Source organism: Artemia franciscana, chromosome 6, assembly GCF_032884065.1.
Source record: "Artemia franciscana chromosome 6, ASM3288406v1, whole genome shotgun sequence".
Lineage (NCBI taxonomy): Eukaryota > Metazoa > Arthropoda > Branchiopoda > Anostraca > Artemiidae > Artemia > Artemia franciscana.
The window spans coordinates 7,291,950-7,314,709 of record NC_088868.1 but is presented as its reverse complement, the minus strand read 5'-3'; the positions used below and the strand labels follow the sequence as shown (position 1 = coordinate 7,314,709).

The following is a 22,760-nucleotide window of genomic DNA, read 5'->3' as shown; positions in this document are numbered from 1 at the left end:
GCTTGTCTTGCTTCATATTTTGGTAAGTCTTTTCTAAAGGAACAACTTCATTTAAAAGAAACATGCCAATAAAGTAAAAATAAAGTATTAGTCCCTTCAAAATATAACATTATAAAATTCTGAAAACAACAATAAAAATACTAAAATACATATTTATATCATTCCTAAAAGGACCATTGGGAGGGTATAGGTATGGTGGGGGGGGGGGGGAGAAGCAACCACAATATTTTGAACTAACAGAAATTAAGGAATCTAATGATTCTGCTTTTATTTTGCCAATGTTCTTCCTTTAGATATAGTCAACCACAGTAAGATTTTGCAAATTTACCTTAAATTAGTTTTATAGCTGTAGCACTCATTAATTATACTTTAATCAAGCAAAATACAAGGATAATTTGTGTACCTATAAATAGAACCCCCTCCCCCCTGTAAAGGGAGCAGTGGGTTCTTCTGCACAGGGACTTATGCACATTATGTATTTATCTCCACAGGAACAAGAAAAAACTGTCTGAAAACTAATTTAAAACAATCCTAAATGCTTACTTGTTACATTTTTAAAAGCACATTGCTTAACTTTATCCCTTTCACTCTGGTGGATAAACTTACAGCCTATTATGTTTTGCTATATTGAACTTTTGTAATGGACAACCTATTATATATTATCATCAGTTTGTGATAACAAATTGTAAGTAAGGAGCAGTGCAGCTAAATAGTAAAGTCTTTCAAAACTACAAAAAAATCTTTTTTAATTAAACAACCCTTGTGTTTCCAGATTCATTCTTACATAATTAGAACAAAAATGCAAACTTTGGTGTAAACAGTAAAGTGTTTAGGTGTGGGCAACTCCCTTATATATGTAATAATTTCTGTTTGTTTTAAGTTTTAATATTGCTCTTTGCTTTCAGTAGAAAACACTTTCTTTTTTATTTAATATCCATCAGTGGAAGGGGTGAAGGTAAGAAGAAGTAATGTTCATAGCAATGAGATAAGTAATTATTTATGGTTTTTAAGAATAGGTTTGAGGATCCTTTAAGGCTTTATTCAGATGAGGCCCTCTGCTTAAGAATTACTTAACAATTAAATTTTAGGTAGTGTTGCATTCTAATATTGTCAATTAAGATTCTGCTGGAACCTGAGTTGCACATTTGTACACAAACTTTTAAAGAACATTATTAATAAAGCCCACAGAATATTACCCTCTTCCTTTATATGCAGTATAGATGCCTCAGCTGTATTCAACTCAGTTATGCAGTCTCTGATGTCCCTGAAAATGCTCAGGTGTGTGATTAATGCTCATGTTGTAGTATTTTTGTTTTTCTGCTACTCAACTGGCTTGGTGACAGTGACACTGGCAGGGGATATCCAAAGCAGACTGATTAGATTTGTTTGAGGTATTCAGGTTTGTAGGTATGAGGTACTCCCTTTGAAAGCATGCAGTAAAGTAATGATCTTGCATATATGATGGTAGAATGAATAAAGATTTATTCTGGTTAATTCATAGAATCACATGTGGGCAGGATATCAATTCTTTTTGTTGACTGATGATTGAGAAAATTACCAACAGTGCTTGCTCAAGTTCTGGTAAGCTTGTCTTTCCAAACTTTAATTTGATCAGGATGATTCTTGCAAAAAATTACACAACTATTGGCTCTCCCTCATATGCTTTCTGTTTCAATTGTTGTTACAAGCTTCAAGTAAGGAGTAACATCCTAGTAGTAAGCAAAACTCCCAAAAAGGGAATTTTGATAAGCATAGGTACACCAAAATAATTTCGTTTTTTATTGATTCCAAATATACAAAATTCATTGAGATTAATGTTACCCATCAAAAGTTAGAAGTCTGACAAAACCTACCTGATTGTAAATGAGGGAAAGCCCCCCCCCCCCAAAAAAAAAGGCAATCAAAGAAAATTACACCATGAAATTCAGCATAGCAATGAAGCCTACAATAAAGGTTTCAAGCTCTATTCTACAAAAATGCAGTTTTCATTTGAATGTAATTTGAATATCACTTCAATGGAAATCAATAGTTCTAGTGTCCTTCTTAAGTGACCAAAAGATTGGGTGACAGTTAGCAGTTTGCCTATTGTTCACAAATAGTATTTTTTTATTAGAAAATGTTTAGAAATTATTTCGGGAGGAGATTTTTCATGGGAGTGAAATTTTACTGGGGAACTTTCTATGGTAGGGGAAGGAAATTCCCAGCATTATTTGCAAAGAGATCAGAAATTAAATAAAGGAATAAGTTTTTTCAACTGAAAATAAGGAAGAACATCAGAACTTACAGAAAATGGAAATTATCCATATATGAGTAGGGGTTGGGATTGCCCCTTTCTTGACATTCAGTCTTTACACTAGAATTGGATGTTTAGTCATAATTCTTTAGGAAAGACTCATCAAACAACAGTTATAACCTTAAAATTACCTTAAATTGCAACTTGGAGTAATGGAAGGATTTTCCATCCTGTAGCATTGCTCAGCATTTCTTCAAAAATTGCCATGTGGATCAATTCAGAATTGTTTTGAATATTGAGTTGGTTCTATTGACTAGGGTTTATGTTCTGGTCTGGGACTCCAAGGTGTCCCATTCCAGCCTCCATTCCTTATTGCTCCACTCCTTGTCAAGTGAGACTTTGAATTCTTTGATGGTCTTACTGGATACAGTATGATTGCTCAGGGAGTTCTACTGGTCTACTACCCGGTTGGTTAGGAAGTGATGCCATTCCCTCCTCTGAGCGTTGACCTTTGTGAGCTTCTTAGAATAACCCCTTGTCCACTGTGATGAATCAATGAAGAAGAGACCATGAATTGGATTGTTGTGAATCAATTTGTAAGTGTTAATCATGTCATCCCTTTTTCTTTGGTAAGTCATACTGCATAAGTTCAGAGTTTGTAGTCTCTTTTGGGTAAGGAAGATGTTGGCATCCGTCTACTATCTTTTTTTCTCTCCTTTTTACTTTCTCTATCATGTCCTTGTCCACTTTGTAGAAGGGAGATGCAATTGACATGCCAGGTTCTAGCCTTGGTCTGACAAGACTCTTGTATAGCTTGGTGATTGTTTGTGGAGATCTAGTCGTGAATGTTTGCTTAATTGTCCCTAAAGCGCAGTTTGCACTAGCTACAATGTTTTCAGTATGACTTTGAAAATTTAACTGGCAGTCAACTATGACTCCCAAGTCTCTTTTCTCTGTAACTGCAACTAGGGGTTCTCTTCGACCAGTTTTTTGGTTTTGCATGGTGTAAATATGTTTTTGATTTTTATTGCAAAAATGTAAAACTTTACATTTACTTGAAATAAATTCAAGTAGCCATTGTCTAGCCCAGTCATCCAGCTTGTTGAGATTGGTTTGGATTGAGGCAGCCTCCGCCCAAGATTATGCTGCCCCAATGAGCTTAGAATCATCTGCATAGAGTGTGAGAAGGCTTTGGAGTATTTCAGGAGCACCATTGATATATGTGTTGAAAAGTGATGGCCCAAGCACGGTTCCTTGGGGAACTCTGCTAAGAACAGGTATAGGTGATGATAGTACAGGTACTCCTTTATCATTAATGACAGTAACTCTTTGGGTTCATTCTCCCAGGAAGTCTACAATCCATTCAATAATGTCCAAGTGGACACGACAAGCTTAAGCTTTCTTTTCAGCCTTAGGTGTGTGACTTTGTCAAATGCTTTTGCTTGATGCAACAAAATCATATCCACAGGTGTCCCTTTTTCCAGTAGTTTGGTGACTTCATTGTATGACTGTATTAGGTTTGTGTCCATGGAATGGCCATTTTGGAAACCATGCTGATTTGGAGCCATGATGTTGTTGTATGTCAAGTGCTTAGTGACAGCATCATTTATGATTCCCTTGAGAATCTTTGAAGTTATTGGCCTATATTATGTTAGACTCATTGGCCTATAATTTGATGTTAGACTTATTGGCCTATAATTTTCAGCTTTGTCTTTGGAGCCTTTCTTGTGTAATGGTATAACAGTACCTTTTTTCCGGTCAGAGGGGACAGCTTTTTCCTTCAGTGATTTCTTGAAGAGTTTTGCTAAAGGTGAGGATATTAGTTCAGCAGTCTCTTTGAGTAGTCTTGGATGTATACCATCTGGTCCTTTCAACTTTGATGCGTCAAGCTTTTTCAGTCGTTTTGGGACATCTGACTCAAAAATGACAACCATTGGCATAGTTAGATTGACAGGATATTCCTGGGTATCTGGGATGCTTCTAGAGTTTTTCCACTGTGTAGACTGAGGAATATTGTTTGTTTAAGGTTTCTGCTATCTCTGCATGATTGGTGATTTTGCCAGATGGCGTGTTTAGGTAGGGGATGGAATGTCGTCTTGGCTTTGCTGATGATACGTAGTTCCAGATATTCTTTGAATTAGTTTTAGTTTCTGTAGCAGTTATATCTTCATGTTTTTTTATAGAGTATCGTGTAATCTTTCTCAGTCTATTCCTTGCTTTTTTGAATTTATCACACTGTTCTCGAGAATTGGTTCGCCTGTATTTTGCCCAGTATCTTTTCGTTCTGTTCATTTCCCGTTTTATGGACCTTGTCAAGTAAGGTAGGGTGCATGGCCTCTTGATATATGAGACAGTGGTACATGTCTCCTTGTGCTTTAGCATTATTTCCTTGAAGAGATTCCAGCTGTCGTTGCTTGACTTGTGCTCAAACAGTGCTTCCCAGTCGCCATTTTGCATTCTCTTAGTTCCTTGCGGATTTTCTCATAATCGATATATCTTCTGCAAATATGGTTGGAAGAGGGTGGTGACAGTTGGAGAGTTTCTAAGAGACATACATGATCACTTGCACCAATTGGTGGTAAATGATCTATACTTAGAATTTGATCTGGGTTGTCTGTGATTACTAGGTCAAGTAGCGAGGGTATTTGTCCATCTCTGAACCTTGTTGGTGATTCAATGGATTGATATAGCGTATTTTCTGCTAGGTAAGTGAGGAAAGCAGAATTCATACCATGACCCTCGTGATACTGCAGGGAATACCCTAAGCCATCAACCCAGCTGACTTGAGGAAGGTAAAAATCTCCATTTATTAAAAGGTTCTTTGGCTTCTTATCTTGTAGCAACTGCAGGGCCTTACAAAGTGCCAGTTCAGACTCTATTAGGTTTGGGCAACTGGGGCTCTGGTAAAAAGTGGCTAAAACTAGACTTTCTTAGTGTAGCACAATCTCTATAGCTAAATATTCAACCCAATCCAAAACTTTATTAAGAGAGATTCTCCTTACCAATAAGGTTGCCTACACATAGTCTGCGATTCCTCTTCTTGGGCCATCTTGTAAGTTTGTAAATAGAAAATATCCAGCAATTCGAATGTGGGTATCATCCAAGGGGTTATTTGCATTCTTCGGCTTAATTTCAGCAACACAAATCACATCATAATCCTTTTTGGCTCCTAAGATCCGTAACTCCGTTAGTTTATTTGACCAGGAGTCTACGTTTGTGCTCAGCACTTGAAGAAACTTAGAGCAATGACTTTTAATGTTTTGTACTAGATCACTTGGGTTACTATCACTTATTTCACTAGCTGTTTGGACATCTTCATAACTCGTGGATACTGTATCCAGTTCCGAATCTGTACATCTATTGTCACTAGAGTCTAAATATTTTGAACTATCGGATCTATTTACACTAGTGGGGAAGGGAAAGTTCTCAACCCCACTCACTGCTGGTTTTTTGGGACAATGCAACTCTTACAGATAACAAGGTCTTTTTAACCATTTTGCAGCCAGTCCTTTAATTCTTTCACAAGCTTCGCTTGCTTCTCTCTGTCCTCCCTGCTTACATCACTTCGGTACTGAATCGTCTCCTTTTTCAAAAAGGAGATTCTAGTGATTTCCTTTTTATCATCATGTTGGGGATGGTAAATATCACTGGCGCTATTCTTTGTGGCTGTTGTCCGGCAACGATCTGGTTACTCTTAGGTATCAAGGGCTTTACATTTGTGAGATGAAATTCTGAAAGTTTATAGGATGTTACTAGGTGCTCGCTGATGAACATTATATCAACCTGTTCATTCTCCTGGCTTGTACCCCGCTCTAGCTCGGGAGTTCCGTGAGCTATGATATTTAGCCTTCGGCGCTGCCTATCATGGTCTCTTCTTATTTCATGTCTCACTTCTTCGCGGGCTTCTGATTTGTCAGCCTTATTAATGGCTGCGAGCTCGGCATGGAATTCGTTTGATAGGGTTTCCTTCAACACTTTTAGTTCTTCTCTGACGAGGTATTTGACTTGTGTTTCAATGTCAGGTCTATGGAATTCGAATGAGAAGTTTTCTTAAAGAACCTTAAGATATTTTAGTTAAAGAGCAAGGGTCAAGGAAGGGGTAGCCCCCCTTATGTACTGAATAATTCGGGTTTGTTTGCTATAAGTTCAAGTGTTGCTTCTTTCTTCCAGTTGAAAAAACTTGTCATTCACAATTTTGGGACTGTCTCACCCAAACTGATATCTATTACACTAAGCCAGAATTATGATATTAGTTTTGGCTTTACCTTGAGGAAGGATCTAGACTTGCTAATTTTGATCCGATTTTTGATATATTTTTAATCTAACAAACCCTGTACACCAATTTTCAAAAACGTAATTAGGTATATGGATAGAACTGAATCACAGATATTGAATAATAGAGTTATTGACTTTTGTTGATACACTAAAACCACAAGAGACCAGACCAGAACTTAGACAGTGAACATAATATTTCAAAACATGATAGGCCCAATTTTTATTGAGTCATTTGTTGAAAAAAGTGCTGAAAAAAGGCATTTGAGATTTTATTGAAGTCTTTGCCTTTACACCTGATTAATCAGTGCATATGGATTTTTTTATTTGGTCTTTGCTGTTTAAGTGTTCCTGTTTTCCTTTTTCTTCTTTTCTATTACTCTGCTTTTTTCTTTTTATGGCACTTGGTATTAACCAAGTGACATATAGCAATTGCAAATTCTGTTGGTCTGTTGGTTTGTCAGTCCTGGTTTTGCTACTTTAGGCATTTCCAGGTAAGCTAGGACGATGAAATTTGGCAGGCGTATCAGAGACCGGACCAGATTAAATGAGAAATAGTCTTTTTTCCGATTTGACCATCTGGGGGTGGGGGGGGGGTGCCTGTTAATTCAGGAAAAATAGAAAAATTTAATTATTTTTAACTTACGAACGGTTGATCAGATCTTAATGAAATTTGATGTTTGGAAGGATATCATGTCTCAAAGCTGTTATTTTGAATCCCGACCGGATCTGGTGACATTGGGGGGGGGGGGGCTGGGAGGAGGAAACCTAAAATCTTGGAAAACCCTTAGAGTGTAGGGACCGGGATGAAACTTGGTGGGAAAAATAAGCACAAGTCCTAGATACATGATTGACATAACCGGAATGGATCCGCTCTCTTTGGGGTAGTTGAGGGGGGGGGGTTAATTCTGAAAAATTAGAAAAAAGAGGTATTTTTAACTTACGAATGGGTGATCGGATCTCAATGAAATTTAATATTTAGAATGGTACCGTGTCTCAAAGCTCTTATTTTAAATCCCGACCGGATCTGGTGACATTGGGGGGGGGGGGGAGTTGGGAGGGGGAAACCTAAAACTTGGAAAACACTTTAGAGTGGAGGGATTGGGACGAAACTTGGTGGGAAAAATAAGCTCAAGTCCTAGATACATGATTAACATAACCGGAACGATTCCTTCTCTTTGGGGTACTTGGGGGGGTTAATTCTGAAAAATTAGAAAAATGAGGTATTTTTAACTTACAAACGGGTGATCGGATCTCAATGAAATTTGATATTTAGAAGGATATTGTGTCTCAGAGCTCTTATTTTAAATTCCGACAGGATCTGGTGATATTGGGGGGGAGTTGGGAGGGGGGAACCTAAAACTTGGAAAACACTTAGTTGAGGGATCGGGATGAAACTGTGGGAAAAATAAGCACATGTCCTAGACACATGATTGAAATAACCGGAACGGATCCGCTCTCTTTGGGGTAGTTGGGGGGGGGGGTAATTCTGAAAAATTTAAAAAATGAGGTATTTTTAACTTACGAATGGGTGATCGGATCTCAATGAAATTTGATTTTTAGAAGGACCTCGTAGACCTCGTAACTCAGATCTCTTATTTAAATCTTAACCGGATCAAACGTAATTGGGGGGGCAGTTGGGGGGACCGGAAACCTAAAACTTAGAAAATACTTAAAGCGGTGAGATCAGCATGAAACTGGATGGGAAGAATAAGCTCAAGTCCTAGATACATGATTAACATAACCAGACCCGATCTGCTCTCTTGGTGCAGTTGGGGGGGGGGGAGTAATTTTGAAAATTGAGGTATTTGTTGCTTACGAAAGGATGACCAGATCTTAATGAAATTTGATATTTAGAAGGATATTGTGCTTTAAAGCTCTAATTTTAAATTCCGACGAGATCCTGTGACACTGGGGGGGGGGGGGTGGAGGGGGAAACTTTACGAATAGGTGATCGGATCTTAATGAAATTTGATATTTAGAGGGAATTCCTGTCTCAGAGCTCTTATTTTAAAACCCGACCAGGGGGAAATCTTGGAAAACACTTGGAGTGGGGGAATCGGGATGAAGCTTGGTGGATAGAATAAGCAAATGTCCTTGATACGTGATTGACAGAACCGTACTGGATTTGCTCTTTTTGGGGGAGTAGGGGGGAGGGGTTGAGTGATTTGGCGAGTTTGGTGCTTCTGGACGTGCTAGGACGATGAAAATTGATAGGCGTGTCAGGGAGCTGCACAACGATAAAGTCGTTTTCCCAGATTCGACCATCTGGGGGGCTAAAGGGAGAGGAAAAATGAAAAAAAATTCGATATTTTTAACTTACGAGTGGGTGATCGGATCTTAATGAATTTTGATATTAAGAAGGACATCGTGACTCAGAGCTCTTATTTTAAATCCTGATAAAGTCGTTTTCCCAGATTCGAACATCTGGGGGGCTGAAAGGAGAGGAAAAATTAGAAAAATTGATGTATTTTTAACCTTTGAGTGGGTGATCGGATCTTAATGAATTTTGATATTTAGAAGGACCTCGTATTTCAGAGCTCTTATTTGAAATCCCTACCGGCATTAAGCCTCTTATTTTCTTTTTTAAATCAATCTATTGATTCATAGAATTTTGTTAGAGCTCATACCATATGATCTCTTGGCTCTTAGCTCTTCTTGCCTCATCACAAGTGCTATATGAGCTCTTAGCTCTTGTTTGTATGATCATTTGCAAATAAAAATTTTATTATAATAATAAAAGAGTAGTACTGTTATATTTCCCACTATATGCTTTCCAAATTTAAGTCTAGCCATCTTTATGAACCTCCCTCCTCCTCTTCCTTAAAGGGCTGAATGTATATGTTTAAATAATATGTTTATCTAATGTTTTTCATTGCTGATGTTATTACCATATCTTTTCAAAATGGTGCAATTCATCCTTTATTCATCGTTTAGCATCATGCCATTATGAAAGAATGATCAGAATTAGATAAGTATATTATTTAAAATTGTAAATTAAATAAAAAAGAACAAGGAATGTGATTGATAGAAACTTCCTGCAAATTATAAAGTTTGGGTTTGATTTTATAATGTTTGCTTTAGAAGTTTTACTTATATTCCTGCTAAATATTTAACCCTAATATCCAGCTTAGCTTTCCTTAGCTTATTTCCATGATTCATGGCTTGCTTCAAGCTGCCTAGCAATTATTTGCAAGAAGACAAGGATTGGCTGGCTAGATATGGAAAGAAAATCTTCTCTGCTAGTGGAAAGTCTTTATGGCTAGCGGTATTTGGCATTGAATTCTAATTATTACACTAATGACATTTTTTCTTTATGCTGTTATCATTTACTTCAAGAAATTAGCAGTATTTATGAAAAAAATATTGCAAGAGAATGACAACAATTAACACTGGTTGAAACATAACTTTTGATTTAAACAGTGAAAGTATAGTCAGTTTGTAAAATTGAATATTCACTCACTATTTATGAGTTAATGGTATGCTTTTCCCTAGCCGGTTGTACAGGGACGGATCCAGGGGGCAGGGGATCCCCACTAATATTTTTCTGGTGACCTCATTTGTTTTTTCTCTTGCTTACTCCTTTTCAAAAATAAAATTTAAAAATACATTTTTCCTATTTTAAAATAAGATAAAATTCCCTTTTCTAATTTGGTCAGTTATTGGGGCCCTTGTCACATTAGGACCCCCCAAGATTTTGCTTTAGATCCACCTTTGCAGTTGTATAAGCCAGCTTTACTTCCATTGTTTTCTGTTTTGTTTTTTTTTTGTTTTTTTTTTCAAATAGCCTTTTTACCAGTAAGACATGGGCCGTTGAGAAAACCCTCTGAAATTAAATGAAAGCGTTTAATCAAATTAATTAATATTTTTCTTGGTAGGACGAATTCGAATTGTGATGACCTGTGATGATCATATTGGTATCCTTCAGAAGAATAACAGAGATCCTGCCACATTTCGTCCTGATATTACTCACCGGTGCTTATTGATGCTGATGGACTCCCCATTGAATAGAGCTGGCTCATTACAGGTATGGTCAAGGCTGTGGATTTAGTTAAGAGGTGTAACCAACTCCAGAAATTTTTAATATACCACCTTCAATTAGGTCACCCTAGTTTTGATTCTTTGTGTAGTCTACAGTTTACAGTATTTGCCTCTACATGTTTTGAGAAATACCTTTTTTGACATTTTCATTTGAAAACCAGAAAAAGACAAAATTAGCATTCCCTGGAAAAATGTATTTTGTCCCCCTCCCCTACATTTTCATGAATTGGTGCCCCTGCATATTAGGTGGTTCTACTACTTCAAATGGCAGGCTATTCCAAACTTTGGTAGCTTTATAAATACGTGAGAGCTGATTACTTGTCTTTTGTTTAATAGGATAAATTTTATACTGATGTTGCTGTGTTAGATATTTCCATTTTTTTTATTATTATTATTCTTGAGACTTCCAGATATTAATCTCAAACGTTAACTCTTGATATGTCTGTTGAGCACAAAAATAAAAATATAATTGGATGGCATGTGTCAAAATAAGCATAAAAATATTCAGCAGTATATATAGCAGTTTAGACAATTTAATGGACAATTATATGCAATCACAATACAAAAACATAACTATATTTTGTGACTGGTTGGTATTGAGAAGGTGAGAAATTCTGAAGTGATATTGTAGTTGATTCCGTTTCCGTGGTTAACTCAAGCTGTGTGATTTTCCACTTTTTATCGACATTTTATTAGTAGATGTTTGAAAAACAATCGATGCCATTCCATTGATTAAACAGAGAATTCCGAGACCCATCTAAACCAGCTAGAAAAAAAACACATTATTATTTGCCTTCCTTTATAAACAATTTTTTGAAAATCTATTCTTCTTAAATGATTAGCCTACTCCGACCTTTAAAGGAGTATTTTGACTTATATACTTAGTTTTAAGCATAGAATTATACGAACCTTTGTTAAAGTTTTAAAAAGTTCGGCCTTTATTTTAATGTTTTAGGATGAACAAAGGAGGTGATATGTCATATAACGCAGAGCATTAATTTGATTAAAAGAGGCAGTAAAGTGGCCATCATTTGCTCACCAAAATCCAAAACTTAAATTTTTGCATTTCTTATACATTTACTTTCTATTATATAAATCCCCTAAAAAACAACAATTTTGTAAAAACCACCCCGCATCGCAAAAAAGTAAATCCAAAAAACCAAAACAGGCAACCGAAAAAAGTAATAATATCAATTTCTTCACCTCAGTGACAAAGCAAGACTCGAAAGTAAAATTTTGACAGTAAAAAGTAGTAAATATTTTGTTTTTCAGCCCCGTTGTGGCAGCGCAATCCCGAAATATCATTTTGACAGCCTAAAGAGGTTAGGATTTTAAATTTCCCCTCCTTGTTATTACGAAATGAAGATTTTCGCCTCCCAGTTGGCTTCTGTGGTAATCCGAACAGATTCCCTTGACAAAACCTAAATTTAATTAAATACTTTTTGGCGATATGCGTCATTAATAAAATCTAACAGAGACCGCACAAAGTAACTAAACCTTGTTTCAAACTTGTTTGCCAAAAGTAACATTCTTAATAATTAAAAACCCATTAAAAACTCAACTATTAAAAATAAATTAAAAAAATAACTTTCGTCCCAAACCAGAGCAAGCGGTCCAAATCGCAAATCCACCACTACGTCAGACCCCCCTCATTGGATCTGCCACTGGTAATAAGGGACTTTTTAAAAACTTTGAAACTTTTAAAAATCAAAAACGAACAAAAATTAATAAAAAAGAAACTTTCCGAAAAAGAAGTTTTTCGGAGAAAAATAAAGGCCATACTAAACTTGAGATTAGCAGATACAAATGCCAGTTAAAATTCAAACTAGAAACGACAAGAAATTACTGATAAAGAATAAATAAAACCAAAACGAAGAGAAATTAAATAAACAATTATAGCAAAAATGCATACAACAAGTATTAATATAAATGAACAAGTTACAAGAAATTACTATAAAAGAATAAATAAAACCCAAAACAAACAGAAATTACATAAACAAGCATAGAAAATAAACATACAATAGTTACTAATATAAATGAATAAATAAATCTTAAACGAGTGAAACGTAATTCGAATATGCAAATAAAGCTTGATACAAACAAAAATCACTACAAACAAGAGTTAAGGTTTTGTCTCCTTCTCTCGCTGTAAAAGTCTAAAACCTACTGCGTCATTGGCGCCTTAGAAAACGACTTGATCACGATTACTTTCTTTTGTAGGCTACTTGTTACAACATTGAAAATAAACTTAAAAATTAGTGCAGAATTAAATTTTGAAGTGATGTGCTTTCAACAATTAATATAATTACATATCAAAGATTCAGTAAAATTTTATTAGTTCTTTGCAAGACTGTTCCAGACAAATATAGTTTCACTACAAACAAAAGCTGGGATACTGCCTCCTTCCTTAGCTGTAAATGTCTAAAGCCTACTGCATCATTGGTGCTTCACTGAAAACGAATAATATTACAAATGTTTTCTTTTCCAGTTATTATGGTATTGAAAATGAAAAAAAATACAGCGAATAAAATCTTTAACTGATTATTTTTCAACAATTGATATCATGATACATAAAATATTCAGTTTGATGTTATTTGTACTTTCCAAGACTGTTCAAGACGCATATAGTTTTCAGTAAAGCGCCAATTTCGGAGTAAGTTTTAGACTTTAACAGTTAGAGAAGGAGGTAAAACCCAAACTCTTCTTTGTAGAGATTTTTTTTCGTTTCGAGAGATTTCAAAAGGAATCTCCAAAATTTGTCTCAAAAGATTTTGTTTCTTCTGATCTCAAGTTTAATATGGCCTTTACTTTTCTTTAGAAAATATCTTTTTCGGAAAGTTTTTTATAATTAATTACTTAAAAAGGGCAGAATTTTCATTAAATGAACCTTCTCCCAATATTCTATGACCCTGGCACGATTTGGTCACCTCTAGGAAAAAGGAGGGAAAAGATGTAAGGTTTAGATGATACAGGGTGTTTCCCTGTACATCCCCCCTTGTTTTAATTCATGTATAAGACGATTAGAAGAATACATAGCTTTCCTTACTATTTTTTATTATTTTTGTCGTGAGTTACTCCAAGTCTAAGATAATTAAGAAAAATGGAATGGTGTTCTACTTAAACATTATTAGTGATATTTGCCTTGTTCATGCTAATGCCTAACAATGAAGGATTCTTATTATCGTTATCAGTCAATTAAGAAAAGCCTCTACACCAAATAAGACGGGCTTTTAGCTGTTAGAAAAACTTTTATTCGCCTCTTTCACTGACATAGAGTCGTTTAAAAGTTAAATGTAGAGTAATTAAAAAAAAAATCTGAAAAAGAAGATTTTCAAAGACAAGTAAAGACCATATTAAACTTGAGATTGGCAGATATAAATAAATATTAAAATCCAAACACAAAACGATCAGAAATTACCATTAAAAGATAAATAAAACTCAAAAGAAACAGAAATTGAATAAACAATCATACCAAAAAAATATACAGCAGGTAGTAATATAAATGAATAAATAAACCTTAAAACGGGAAAAGCTCAAGTTGAATATGCAGATCAAGCTTAAAACAAACAAAAATATTTTTTTTTATTGAAGTATGATTAAAACCCAAAACGAACAGAAATTAAATAAACAATCATAACAAACAAACATACAATAGGTACTAATATAAAGGAGTAAATAAATCTTAAAACGACTGAAACTTAAATTGAACATACAGATCAAGCTTGAAACGAACAAAAATCACTAAAAACAAGAGTTTGGATTTTGTCTCCTTCTCTCACTGTAAAAGTCTAAAACTGACTGCATCATTGGCGCTCTACTGAAAATAAATAAAAAAAACTAGTTTTTTTAACTGAAAGTAAGGAGCGACATTAAAACTTAAAACGAACAGAAATTACTCCGTATATGAAATGGGTTGTCCCCTCCGCAGTCCCTCGCTCTTTACGCTAAAGTTTGACTCTTTGCCACAATTCTACTTTTTAAAACAATTAAAAACTTTAGCGTAAAGAGCGAGGGACTGCGGAGGGGAAAACCCATTTCATATACGGAGTAATTTCTGTTCGTTTTAAGTTTTAATGTCGCTCCTTACTTTCAGTTAAAAAAACTAGTTTTTTTTATTTAATTTCTGAACGTTTTTGAATTAATACATGTTTGATTTTGGCTCTCCGCACATAAATTATTGAAATGAAATTAGTATATTAATTTTTTTTTGGCTAAATGGCTTTCTTTTAGTTTTGATCAGACGATTTTGAGAAATAAGGGGTGGGGAAGGAGGCCTAGCTGCCCTCCAATTTTTCGGTTACTTAAAAAGGCTACTAGAACTTTTAATATTCAACGAACGTTTTTATTAGTAAAAAATATACGTAACTTAAGAATTAACTTACGTAACAAACTTTTATATTCTTATATTTTTATTATGTGTACGAGGGGGTTTGTACCCTCGTTAATACCTCGCTCTTTACACTAAATCGTAAGTTTTGTCCCAATTCTTTAAGAATGACCCCTGAATCAAAAAGGCCGTAGAATAAATAGTTGAAATCACTAAAAATATTTTAGCATCAAGAGCGAGGTATCTATCTCCTCCTAAATACCTCGCTCTTTATGCTAAAGTATTTTTAGAACCCCTCATATGCGTAATAATCTCTGTTCGTTTTAAATCTCAATGCTATTCCTTACTTTCATTTGAAAAAACGTTTTCATGTTTATTTTTTCATTGTTTTTTTATAGTAATGCTAGAAAATCCTGCGCCCTTTTCATTGAATTTTTCTTCCCCCGTGACATATTCCTCAAAGGAAAGATCCTCCCACAAAGCCCTCTCCCATCAACCCCACCCCCCAAACCAAAAAATCCCCATGAAAACGTCTGTACACTTCCCAATAACCATTACTATATGTAAACACTGGTCAAAGTTTGTAACTTGCAGCCCTCCCTCAGGGATTGTGGGGGAGTAAGTCATTCCCAAAGACATAGTTATTATGGTTTTCGACTATGCTGAACAAAATGGCTATCTTAAAATTCTAATCTGTTGACTTTTGGAAAAAAATGAGCATGGGAGGGGGCCTATTTGCCCTCGAATTTTTTGGTCACTTAAAAAGGGCACTAGAACTTTTCATTTCCGTTAGAATGAGCCCTCTCGCGACATCCTAGGACCACTTGGTCGATAAGATGACCCCTGGGAAAAAAACAAAAAAAAACAACAAATAAATAAATAAACACGCACCCGTGATTTGTCTTCTGGCAAAAAATACAAAATTCCACATTTTTTAGATAGGAGCTTGAAATTTTTGCTATAGAGTTCTCTGATATACCGAATGCGATAGTGTGATTTTCGTTAAGATTCTGTGACTTTTAATGGATGTTTCCCCCTTTTTTCCAAAATAGGGCAAATTTTCTCAGGCCCGTAACTTTTGATGACAAAGACTAAATTAATTGAAACTTAATATTTAGAATCAGCGTAAAAATTCGAATCTTTTGATGTATCTTTTAGCATCAAAATTCCGTTTTTTAGAGTTTCGTTTACTATTGAGCCGGGTCGCCCCTTACTACAGTTCCTTACCACGAACTGTTTGAAAAGAAAATAATTCGGTATTTCGGGGCTTCTGACATTATTACTCCTTTGCGGAAGTTAGGCTCAAAATTGAAAAAGGATTATATTTTTTCTCTGGGCCCCTTCCACCTCTTAGTTCGTTTATTTTCCCGTTAGTTTTCACCTGTTTTCGCTTTATAGTTGTGTTATCTCTTAGCAGTTCTTTCGTTAGTTGAGTTACGGTTGTGGTATATATGTTTTATCGCTCGTATAGTTGTGTTATTTTCAAATTATACTCCATAATAGAGAGGCTCCGAACACCCAGAATTGTATATTAAGCTCTTAATTTGACGTTTTTTTCTAACGTGACCAGATTCGTCCTGCGCCCTTTTCATTGAATTTTTTTCCCCCATGGCATATTTCTCCAAGGAAAGATCCTCCCACATAGCCCCCTCCCTCAACCCTACCTCCAAAACCAAAAAAATCCCCCTGAAAACGTCTGTACACTTTCCAATAACCATTATTATATGTAAACACTGGTTGAAGTTTGTAACTTGCAACCCCACCCCCAGGGGCTGTGGGGGAGCAAGTCATCCCCAAAAACATAGTTATTATGATTTTCGACTATGCTAAACAAAATGGCTATCTCAAAATTTTGATCCGTTGACTTTGGGAAAAAAATGAGCGTGGGAGGGGGCCTAGATGCCCTCCAATTTTTTTGGTCACTTAAAAAGGGCACTAGAACTTTTCATTTCCGTTAGAATGAGCCCTCTTGCGACATTCTAGGACCACTTGGTCGATACGATGACCCCTGGGAAAAAAAAACAAAAAAAAAACAAACAAATAAACACGCACCCGTGATTTGTCTTCGGGCAAAAAGTGCGAAATTCCACATTTTTGTAGATAGGAGCTTGAAACTTCTACAGTAGGGTTCTCTGATACGCTGAATCTGATGGTGTCATTTTCGTTAAGATCCTACGACTTTTAGGGGGTGTTTCCCCCTATTTTCCTAAATAAGGCAAATTTTCTCAGGCTCGTAACTTTTGATGGCTAAGACTAAACTTGATGAAACTTATATATTTAAAATCAGCATTAAAATGCGATTCTTTTGATGTAACTATTGATATCAAAATTCAATTTTTTAGAGTTTTGGTTACTATTGAGCCGGATCGCTCCTTACTACAGTTCGTTACCACGAACTGTTTGATTATATGTGTCAACAGTCTCGGAAAGTACAGATAAAATCAAACTCAATATTTGAAATATAATTATATTAACTGTTGAAAGATGATCAGTTCAAGATTCTATTTCACAGTAATTTGTTTTTTTCGTCTTCAAAGCTGTAATAACTGGAAAAGAAAACATTTGTAATATTATTCGTTTTCAGTGAAGCACCAATGATGCAGTAGGCTTTAGACTTATACAGTTAAGGAAGGGGGCAGTATGGAAACTCTCGTTTTTAGTGAAACTATATTTTGTCATGAACAGTTGTGGAAAGAACTAATTAAATTGGATATTTTATGTATAATGATTTTAATTCCTAAAAGCTCACCAATTCCAAATTTCCCGAGCGGATCCGGTGACATTGGGAAAGTTGGAGGGGGAAACTGAAAATCTTGGAAATTGCTTAAAGTGGAGAGATTATAATGAAACTTAGTGGCAAGAAGCTCTTGGCTCTTCCGACCACGTCACAAGTGCCATACGAGCTCTTGGCTTTTGGTATAATTATTTGTTACAATTAGCTTGTTTGTCTACTATTGCTCTTAACTACTTTTACCTAACTTAAAATATCGATTCTGTTTGTAAAATCTTTATAAATATTTCTTTCATTACCCAATTAAGAAACAGCAATGTCAATTAAAAATAAACCAAATTTAATTCTATAAATAACTTTTACCACAAAAGAAATTTTTTAGAATAAAGTAATGAGATACCATAGACCAAACACGAGTAAGTCTATAGGAGTTAGTCTATAGGAGTACAGAAAATGCAATGAAAGTCAGGTTAAACAAGAACTAAGAGCTCATATGGCACTTTCCAAGGTCGGAAGAACCAAGAGCTCATATGGTATGAGCTCTAGCAAAATTCTAAGAATCAATAGATTGATTTAATAGGAAAATCAGAGGCCTAGTGCCAGTCGGGATTTAATATGAGAGCTCTGAGACACAAGGTCCTTCTAAATATCAAAATTCATTAAGATCCGATCACCCAATCGTAAGTTAAAAATACCTCAATTTTTCTAATTTTTCCTCTCCCTTGAGCCCCCCAGATTGTCGAATCGGGGAAAACGACTTTATCGAGTCAATTTGTGCAGCTCCCTGACTCGCCTACCAATTTCCATCGTCCTAGTACGTCCAGAAGTGCCAAACTCGCCAAAGCGCTGAACCCCACCACCTAACTCCCCCAAAGAGAGCGGATCGAGTCCGGTTACGTCAATCACGTATCTATGACATTTATAAACGTTTTCCACGATTTCCGGTTTCCCCCTCCAACTCCCCCGATGTCAACAGATCTGGTCGGGATTTGAAATAAAAGCTTTGAGACATGAATTCCTTCTAAATATCAAATTTCATTAAGATCCGGTCACCCGTTCTTAAGTTAAAAATACCTAAATTTTTCTAATTTTTCCAAATCCCCAGCTCCCCCAAAGAGAACGGATCTGCACCAATTATGTCAATCTCGTATCTATAACTTGTTCTTATTCCTCTCATCAAGTTTCATCCCGATCTCTCCACTCTAAGGGTTTTCCATGATTTCCGGTTTCCAAGATCTCTGTTTCCCCCCTCCAACCCTCTATGTCCCCGGATCCGATTCGAATTGAAAATGGAGCATCTGAGACATAAGATTCTTCTATATATCAAGTTTCATTAAGATCCGATCACCCATTTGTAAGATACCTCGATTTTCACGTTTTCAAGAATTCCGGTTTCCCCCTCCAACTCCCTTCAATGTCACCGGATCTGGTCGGAATTTAAAATGAGAGCTCTAAAGCACAAGATCCTTCTAGATATCAAATTTCATTAAGATCTGATCACCCGTTCGTAAGTTACAAATACCTAATTTTTTGTACTTTTTCCAAATTACTCTTCCCCCCCCCCAGCTCCGCCAAAGAGAGCGGATCCGGTCCGGTTATGTCAGTTACATATCTTTGACTTGTGATTATTTTCCACCAAGTTTCATCCTGATCTCTCCGCTTTAAGCGTTTTCCAAGATTTCCGGTTCCCCCCCTAATGACACTGGATCCGGTCGGGATTTGAAATAAGAGATGTGAGTTTCGAGGTCCTTCTAAATATGGAATTTCATTAAGATCCAGTCACTCCTTCGTAAGTTAAAGTACCTCATTTTTCTAATTTTTCAGATTAACCCTCCCCCCAACTCCCCCAAAGAGAGCAGATCCGTTACGGTTATGTGAATAACGTATTTATAAATTCTGCTTATTTTTCCCACCAAGCTTCATCCCGATCCTTCCACTCTAAGCGTTTTCCAAGATTTTAGGTTCCTCCCTCCAACTCCCCCCAATGTCACCGAATCTGGTCGGGATTTAAAATAAAAGCTCTGAGATACGATATCCTTCTAAACATCAAATTTCGTTGAGATCCCATCACCTGTTCGTAGGTTAAAAATACTTCATTTTTTCTATTTTTTTCCGAATTAACTGGCCCCCTACTCCCCCCAGATGGCCAAATTGGTAAAAACGACTATTCTAATTTAATATGGTCTGGTCCCTGATACACCTGCCAAATTTCATCGTCCTAGCTTACCTGGAAGTGCCTAAAGTAGCAAAACCGGGACAGACCGACAGACAAATAGACCGACAGACCGACAGAATTTCCGATCGCTATATGTCACTTGGTTAATACCAAGTGCCTTAAAAATAGAAACTGCAACAAACGGAAGTAGGGCTACTGCCCCCTTAGCCTTCTAAAGACAAAAACGTCATTTGTGCTTTATTGAAAACAATATAAATTTTAAACATTTTCTCTTTTATAACACCGATAAATTTGAAATTGATGAGGCTTTCAGGATTAAATATCGATGTACACTAAACTTTCGACCTGCATTTATTAGTATTTTTCAGTAATTTTGGCTATTACAGTGACTTTGATTCTCTTTTTTTGTTTATATTACTCCTGCTATTGCTAACAACTCACCGGAGCACCAAGCCGCCTGAGGTCAACACAGCTACGCACGCTCCTCCTCCATCCCAATCTGTCCAAAGCCTCCCTCTTTACACACTCCCAGGAAGTTCACATTTCCTCTAAATCTTTCTTTATAACAACCTCCCACTCCAACCATGGAAGACCCGCTTTCCGTTTAGCCCTAGACGGTTTTCTGAAGAGCACAATCATCCGTAATCTGTCATCCTTCATCCGCAGAATGTGCACTACCCACCTCAACCATTCCCTCATTACAGCCCAATAAAGTGGGATTGAACCACACTTTTCATTTATATTCCGTATTTATATTACGATAATTAAAAACAAGCCTTTCGAAGCAAAGTTGTTCTCTGTAAAGCGCAAATGACGTTCTGGTCTTTAGAAGGATCAGGGGGCATTAGCCCTATCCCTTGCTAGTGGCAGGGATGAGCCCTATCCCTGCTTGTGGTGGTTTCTCGAACAATCCTTGAACAAATGAGTACTGCACGGCAAATTTGGGTGACACTATCCCAGAGACTGCACTGATTGCTCAATTTATGAGAATCAATTTTGTAATGCTGCAATCTTTTTTCACTTAACTTGGTAGTATTATTAGTAAAAATGGTGGGAGTAGTGAAGACGTTAACAGTTGAATAAAAGGTTCAGAGTGTTTCTTCACAGTTGAAAAAAGTTTGGAAGAATAGGAAGATAAGTCTGAAAAGCAAGGTTAGAAAATTGGACGATACATTGATGACAGTGGTCAAATATGGTTCTGAAGCATGGGCGCTCCGAAAAGCGGATGAAGATTTGCTAGATGTTTTCCAGAGAAATTGCCTACGGATTGTTCTGGGTACCTGGCTATCTAACCGTATTTCAAATAGTAGAATGTACGAAAAATGTGGTTCTATACTGTTTTCTAAGGCTATTATGAGAGAAAGGTTGAGATGGCTCCAGCACGTTATGCAGATGAAGCTTAACAGATTGCCGAAGATTGTCCTTTTTGTTCAACCGTCAAGGGCTAATTGCAAAGCAGGTTGTCCACGGCTAGGGAAGGGAGGATGTCAGAAAGAAAGATTTAAGAAAAATCGGAACATCCTGGGAGGGTGTAAAGAGGGCAGCTTTGAACATACTGGGATGGAGGAGGAGCGTGCTTAGGTGTGTTTGCCTCAGGCGGCTTAGTACTGTAGTGAGTTGTTAGTAGTATGGTAATAGTTACCTTGAAATTTTGACTTATGGCTATGTTTGGTTGTGATAAGCCCCAGATGCAAAAACAACTTTGAAAGGGGGACAACTGGCCCTCTGACTCACATTACTGATGAACCTAATTCCTCCCCCCGCCTAGAGGTGAGGTGCCACTAACCAAGCTGATTACTAGGGGACGGATCTTATCGACTGGCTGGTCATTTCTGCCGACTGATTTCGGTGATATTGCTATTAGAATCACTGCGTAATTTCTTCAAAATCGTGAGGGGGTGGCGAAGTTGGAGCCAATTTTCTCGATCAAGTGAAAATAACAGTGAATACTGAAAAATGGGCCTTGTAGTACGATAAAGGTAAAGACATACTAAAAACAACTTACTCGTTTCTGTGGATGCTGGAATTATGCAGGCTTATATTATTTTGGGTAAAATTCTAGTTAATTGACTCTTGCTATATATTTTTTCTCCTCAAGAGCAGCAATTGTGCATTAGTACCAGTATTTGGGCTTAGGATGAATTATGATTTTAAGGGTATCTCTATTTCTTAGCTACCTCAATATACAGTTATGGTAAAATTCTAGTTAATTGACTTCTTGCTATCTCGGAAAAGGTTTGGGTTAGAAAAATGAAACTTTCAGGGATGGGTTTACAGGCTAAAGTATGTCCCCGGATGGTATTTTGAAGTACCTACCTCCACTCCTCGCTCTAGAGGGCCCTGACCTTTGATGACCTTTAAAAATATGTGTGTTATAAAAGTGAAACCTTGCAAAATAAATCTTCTGCTTAATTAAAATACAACAAAATTGCTTTCAGCTTCATAACTTTGCTCAATCCCATTTTAGAAGGTTTTAAAGATATGCAAATACATTTCCTAAATTTTGAAAACAAAACATTGATATGGCTCAAAATTATACTCAAAAAACAGGAATTGCATTTTCAGAACTAAAGGCAGAGAAAAAGCAACTTGTAACTGAAAATTAAGGTAAAATGTTGTTTTGTCAAAGTTTCAATAGGTATTGACCTGTCATGTAGACAAATTTCAGGGCCCTCTAAAGGGAGAAGGAGTGGAGGTGGGTACTTCAAAATACCTTCCCAGGACATACTTTTGCCTGTAGACCCATTCCTGAAAGTTTCATTTTCCTAACCTAAACCCTTTCTGAGATAGCAAGAAGTCAATTAACTAGAATTTTACCTTATTTTGACCAGATTTTTGAAGAAACTAAACTTCAGGTGGGGAGGGAGCAAAACTGGGTTTGGGGGGATAGTCGCCCCTTCCCTGTCCCATAGCAAGTTACGCCACTGCCTTTCCTTCTAACACAAACTTACTTGAGCCAGTAAAATAGTGGGGCTTCATG

The 22,760-nt window shown here is 36.4% G+C and overlaps 1 protein-coding gene across 2 annotated transcripts in view; it reads left to right on the top strand.

Annotated features, from left to right (window-relative positions):
• The window catches only part of LOC136027979 (alpha-crystallin B chain-like), a 40,460-nt gene that overhangs the window by 2,030 nt on the left and 15,670 nt on the right, over positions 1–22,760 (top strand). Inside the window, exon 2 of one of the 2 annotated variants that reach the window (XM_065705476.1) lies at positions 10,384–10,532. The exons of the other annotated variant lie outside the window; for it this stretch is intronic. The gene's annotated coding sequence lies outside the window, so the exon portion shown is untranslated. The remainder of the gene's footprint in view (positions 1–10,383; positions 10,533–22,760) is intronic. 2 annotated transcript variants of the gene reach the window in all.